Source organism: Lygodium microphyllum, chromosome 4, assembly GCF_053477565.2.
Source record: "Lygodium microphyllum isolate KBCC chromosome 4, Lygodium_microphyllum_v1.1.10, whole genome shotgun sequence".
In the NCBI taxonomy this organism is placed as follows: Eukaryota; Viridiplantae; Streptophyta; class Polypodiopsida; order Schizaeales; family Lygodiaceae; genus Lygodium; species Lygodium microphyllum.
Window position 1 is genome coordinate 109699364 of NC_141138.1, and position 6906 is coordinate 109706269.

The following is a 6906-nucleotide window of genomic DNA, read 5'->3' on the forward strand; positions in this document are numbered from 1 at the left end:
CTTCTATCTAGACCTTTGATTGGCCACTCAAATTTTCAAACCTATATTATCATGTATTAGTGATAAATATGGAGGAATAGATCATTGATCTAGCATTCAATTCTTTTAACATCTAATAATCACGTTTTAATATTTTTTAGAGTTTTTGGTTTATGAGATAGATATGTAAGAGTAGATCATTGATTTGGCTAGTTGGGCCTTTTACATCTATTATCATGGTTTATGTGATTACTAATATGAGCAAGTGAGGGCATGGAAAGGGGGGGGGGGGGGGGGAGATGCATAGTATACATGATACATATGTAGGGCAAATAAGATATTCAAACCATTCCTCTACATTAAAGAAAATGGTGGTGTTATATAGCAATGTATGATCTTAAGAATCATATGTAATTCTCTATATTTGTCAATTATGTAGGTGAGTGGAGAGAGGCATAGTTTTGCATGCATATGAATGTTAATGCACTACATGTGATGTAAATGTAGGTCACATCATCAAGTTTGAGGTCACAAACTTGAGGATCATAAGATGCAATTAATTTTTTTAATTTAGGTATCATGATACACATGCACACATAAGAAACCATATTGCACGTAACATTATCATGCTAGATATAAGCATGTAAGGCATTTATTTAGTACCCTTTATATATATCGTGTGAACCATATGCAAATGTGCAAAAGTAAAGCCTATAATTGAAAACCTTTAAATGCATCATGAGTAGGGCAAGTTTATACACTAATGTATGTACAATGGCATTTTAGAGCTCCTTTAATGTGTTCTAGAATTAATGTGAAGAAAGAATGAAGGAAAGAAGAAAGAAAATATACTAAAATTCCATTTAAGTGCCTTCTCCACTAAGGTCTCACCATCTTTCCTTTGTCTTGGCAATTATGATAGTGAATTGCATGCTAAGCTCCTCAAAGTGTAGGGCATCCTTTACATTCTAAATGTAATCTATTCTATGGTGTTCATTTTAGAGGTGGTCTTTCATCAAATTTGGAAAGTGTAAGTGCTGTGAACATTTGTAGTGCATTAGCTCACCCAAACTACCATCTACTGGAACTATGTAGACCATTGGTGAAAGAGTACAAAACAAATTGTACATGCCCATGGCAAAGGAAGTGAAATGGTCCAATGACCCTTACTCTTTGTAAATTTTGGTCTTTAAATGCTAATTTCAATGACATTAGACTTTAATGTACCCTTAAAATTTGTATTAGAATCATTCAAATGGGCCAAAAGGTCATTCATGTTGTACCGAACTTGAGTAAGATAGACACACATACAAATGTCTCCATTTCAAAGATTTAGTCTCTGTCCATAGAAGTTTTGATTGTAGGTGCCATTTGATTTGGTATTGTGTTAATTGATTACCAATGTTTAGAGTTGTGTTTCTTTATTTTTAATTTCACTCGCTCACATACACATGCTTGTGCATAGGTGCGCACATGCACACACACACACCCTGATGGTTTTCAAATGGAGACTTTAAGCATGAGATCATGTTGATGAAAGACTTAACCATAACTCAAATAAGATATATGCTATATGCACACAATTCCAAGTGATTATTCTACTAGGCATGTGGGAAAATATCCAAGTATTGAATTCCACCCTAGAAACATGTTCTCTCTCTCTCTCTCTCTCTCTCTCTCTCTCTCTCTCTCTCTCTCTCTCTCTCTCTCTCTCTCTCTCTCTCTCTACACATGCACACTGTGTGTGTGTGTGTGCGCGCGTGTGCGTGCATGTGAATATGCACTCATGTAGGCATATACATGTGTTACTAGGAGGCATTATTATTCTAGGAGAGTGGTGGTTGTAAATAGTTCTCTCTTGTGTTGTCAAGGGTTTAATGGCCTTAGATGGTTTTCGGTTGATGCTAAGACATGTTCTCAAGGGAATGATAGCTTTTGATGGTTTTTCCTTAAGTAGAGATTTGATAAGACCACTTTCCCTTTCCGGGTGTGACACTCTTGGTTGGATTAATTTACAATTTTTCCCTCACCCAAATACCATCACTAAAATGAGTAGTCCATCAGGATTGCATTTCTCCCTTCCCATCACAAGCAATGTAAGGGTTTGTATAAGTCTTGTTACTGATGTTTCCTCCACATAGTGGGTTGGAACATCTCTTGGAAGATGCATGATGATCATGTCAGGTAGTCTTGGTATTTTTTATGGATTTATATCACCCCTAAGTGAGAGATGTCAATGATCATTAAGTATCTACAGGGCAAAAGGACTCCTCTTCTGTATGATAGCCCTTAATTGGCTAGATAAGGACTTTTCACATAAGGGTTCAGATAGGATAGTCTTCTCAAGGCTCGACATTCAACTACATCATGGTCATACCACCCACAATTGTCGCAAACTCTCCTTGGTTAGTCCTTAGTGTGTCGAGGTCAAGATGATTCTTCAATGTTAGAACACGTGCCTTTTAGCCCTAATTAACTTAACATGCCTTTTATGTTCTTTCCAAAAGTTCAAGTTCCTAACAGCTATTTTCTCCAAAGTTAGTTATAGGTGGTGGTTGATTCCAAAGAGGAGACATAATATTGGGGCTTGGACTCCATGTTATAAGTCAACTATTTGGTCAATTAGGTTTGCTTGGTCTATAATGCCTCTTAAGCTTGGTAATATAGGGTTGAAGCTTCTCCCTAGCTTATTGGATTGAGTGGCTACTAGTCCTCTTGGTCAAGACTACTAGTCATGTACTCAATGTCACTAAGGTCTTTAGGTTTGTAGTTAACTCATTGGAAACTTGCAAGGTCTGAAGTATCCCTTCTACTTTCCTAGTGTCAAGCTCACTTTCTAATGTCTTGCTAATGGTCATTTGATTCATTGTACACTACTTGTAGGGTCCATATCAAGTTAAGGAGGATGGGTCTAATGCTAGGATACCAAGCCCTCCTTATCATTACTACTATAGTCAAAACCCTAAGTGTATGCCTTGAAGGGTCACATGTGACCTATTCAACTTGGGATCCTAATCTTGATGTTCCCTTGACATGATTAGAAATTCTTTGGGTTGGTGTACTTGGTTGTTCCTTAGTAGTTTCCATGTCTCAATGTACTCAGTCAAAGGTACTCTAGTACTAAGGAAAGTCCTTTAGGCTCTACAAGGCAATGGTCTATGCTTTCTTGGTTTAGGCCTCAAGGAAAGGTAAGTAAGAGATCCAACTCAAAGAATGTAATGGTATACAAAGAGGATTGCAGCTATGGATCTAGATTGATATGGGTGTAGATTATACAATTGAGAGCAAGATCTCATAGAGTCAAAACAATCGAATAATGAATACTCACAATGTGCTAGAGCCAGCACTCTAACTCACAAGGTAGTGCGGATAGGCACACATGGTGTTGATGGTAGTTGACTATAGTGACCTTCTAGGCTCTTGCACAAATATTACACTCAAAATATAGGGTCTAGGTATTGAGAGTTGAGAGGTTTAAGCTTAGTTCTTCATAAAAGCCTAATTGATCTTTGCAAGACTCACAAAATTTTTAGATGATTGTACCTTTCCTTGTGTATTGGATCTTGAAGTCTTGACCAATAAATCCTAATTGTATATCCAAAATCCACAAATTTGAGGCTCAAACCTAAGGCATTAAAAGAAAATTACTTCAAGATGTAATGGACTATAAGGCCCAATAAGGAGAAACTTAGCTTGAAGCATACCCAAATAGCAAGATAAGAATTAATCACTTGTACGTGCACAAATGTATTGGCCTTAGAGCACGTATAGGCAACACCATTTTGCGTATAATGTTGATGCTCTTATGGATGAAGGAGTGGACTTCAATATCCTTACTCTTATGGATGAAGGAGCAGACTTCAATATTCTCACCTATGAAGCATAAAGTGAAATAGGCCAACTAGATCTTATACTAGCCAATGCAATCCTCAATTTCTATGGGGGAAAACCATATTCTCTCCTAGGAAAATGTAGAATCCTCACAATTCTTGAGATCAAAAGCCAGCTCATCTTATTCCATGTGCTTTCAAGTCGTGAGGACGTGGGAAAGGATATACTTCTTAGTGGAGCTTTCAAATGAGCAACAAAATACAAGATTAATTATATAATGCAATGGATATATCTAACGCTCTTGAATGTGAGGATAATTAAAACTTTTAGCAAGGGTAATCTAGCCAATCTTCAAGGAAAAGGCAAGGAGCAAATCTCAAACTCAAGAGTTACTAACTAGTGAGAGAAGCAAAAAAATGCTTGAGGATTTACTTTGACTTCACAAAGAAGAAAAGAAACTTGTCAACATGACCATCTTCAAACGAAAAATTTGAGGAGTGATGCCAAGGATACAAGATAGACTTACAAAAATCATAGAAGCCCACAAAAAAGACCCAAATCGCATAAGAAAAGACATTGATGGAGTGCTAGCACATCACAATGGGTTCCATAATCCCTCATGTTTGTTCTCCATTACACCACACACAAGTGTTGGGGTAAAGGTGCCTCTGCCTAGCCGCCCGTGTATTACTATACTGATAGTACCCGCCACCACTACACACTACAGGTGGCGGGCACCCCCCATTGTCACTTTATTCTTTATTCTTTTAGTGACAGTTTGAATAAAGGAAGGCCTAGTCACACATTGTGACTATTGGAGTTCCCATTTGGTGTGTCTCTCTTTCTTGCTCTTGCTCTCCTCCCATAGCTCTTCCAAGCAAGCTTTGATCCTTCTCACCTTCCAATTGGTATCAGAGCTAGTCCTTCGCGAGTGCTTCCCAGCATCAACATGAGGTATGGGAGTTCTTCTCTCACTCAGTTTTTAGCTCACAAGTTCACAGCAGGGTTTAAGCTTGTGGTAGCCATTGGAGAGCTTGGTTGCTTACTTAGCTTGATTTGTGGCCTTCCTTGGCCCCTTGGGGATCCCCCCACCACTTGCAACCTTTATAGAAACCCCCAACCCCATATCTATAACTGGCACAATCATGCCATGTTGACAAACGTTTTTTCCAGCATGATAGAGATCTACAACAGCTCCTCACCCACTTGGCATTTGTTTATGGTCTATTGAGACCCCTTGGCAGTTGGTATTGAGCTTGGGCACTTCCACATGACTTGAGGCTTTGATCTTGAGCTCCTCTTAATTGTATAAACAACAACAAGCCTGATTTCAACCTGTCCCAAATATTTACATCAATCCCCAGCTCATTTAATTTATCTAGCACTTGGTTATGGCTTGTTGAAGCCTCCTAACACTTGGCTTTGAGTTTGGGCATTGATATTTATGGTTGGCATTGAGCTTGGAGCTGATTTAGCTCAGCCATGGATTGTTTGAACAATCCCAGGAGTGTCATAAATAGGGCAGCACTGTGTCATTGATCATTACAAGTACATGTGACGGTCATTTGATGCTCGATTATCTCGGGATGATGCCTATATGTCAGGGAATGTATGCCTATGGTTTGCCTACCGATTTGAGCTTGGTTTGAGCACTAATTTTCTTGGTTTATAGAGGTTATTTGCTACTATAATATTCAGGGCTAAAGCTCATTTTCCCTATCATTGATCTTTACATGTACATGTGATATGGTCATTTGATGCCCGATTATGCCTAGTTGGTGCCTATACATATGGGAAAGTATGCCTATGGTTTGTCTATGGTTTTGATCCTGGATCAAGCCACTGTTTGCTTAGTTTTGGACATTTATTTGCTATTGGAATATTCAGGGCTGAAGCTCTTTTGCTTATGTTTGGATATGCCTATTGCATTTTGGGCTATGTCTTGGATGTATACATCAATGTAGTGACTCTTACGGATCGACATAGAGCTTGGATTTTCTCTCAAATCATTGGTTGAGCTTGAGCTTGCTTTGCATAGCATTTGGATCTTCATCTCTGCTATACTTATGGCATGTACTTTGCTTATGTTTGACTGGTCTTGACATGCTTGGCCTATGCCACTACTACATGCCCGTTACATTGTTTGGAGTTGGATGCTACTAAGCCTTGCTTTGGCTTGACATTTGATTGCCCAGAGCTTACTTTGGCTATTTCTCGGCTTGTTAGAGTTACAATTTGGATGTACTTGATGTATATGGATGCTATGTACAGATGCTACACGGCCTATATGCTCATGAGGTCTTATTAATGCTTGATCTGGCACTGGTGCTATCATATGCCCTTGTTGAGCTTCTTTGCTTGATATTTATGGCTTTTGTGCCAGTGGGAGCATCTTGATATGCTTGATAGACATTGAGCAAGCAATTTATGCTAAAGATTATATGCTTGATAGACATTGAGTAGGCAGTTTATGCTACTTGAGCATTCAGATACTTGAGACTGGGATCTTCACTTGGATGTTGCATGATTGATATGCCGTGGTCCTCACAAATGTAGTCGGGCTGATTTGGGCTTTGCACTCCCTGAGCATACACCTCTTTGTGTCAGGTCTTGTCAATGTTGTGTACACTTTGCCCTATTACACATGGGGTGTGCTGGCTTACCTAACGGATTCATTTGACATGCTTGGGTGTTTGTTAATGTTTGTATGACTGTCACATGCTGATTTATGCCCGCTTGATGCCGGTTATGCTTTGACAATTAGTGGTTGACTTGGTGCATTCATTTTGCCTATAGTTTGCTCTCATTGTACCTGGCTATAATTTAGCAAGCAGTTATGCATCGACTGATGTGGAATTTTCATGCTGAATCATCCGAATTTTATGTACTTTTAATGGTACTTGGTGGGCATCATTAGCTATTAGTTTGTGGTCATTTTGCCTTGGTTTTGGTGGTATTTTGGTTGTTTACTACAGAAAACAACAAGTAGTTTTTGAACTGTCTACATCGTCTTGGATTGCAGTATGGCATCTTCTTCCACTGATAGTGCTATCTTCAATATCACTAAGCTTGATGGTACGAATTAAAACTAGTGGA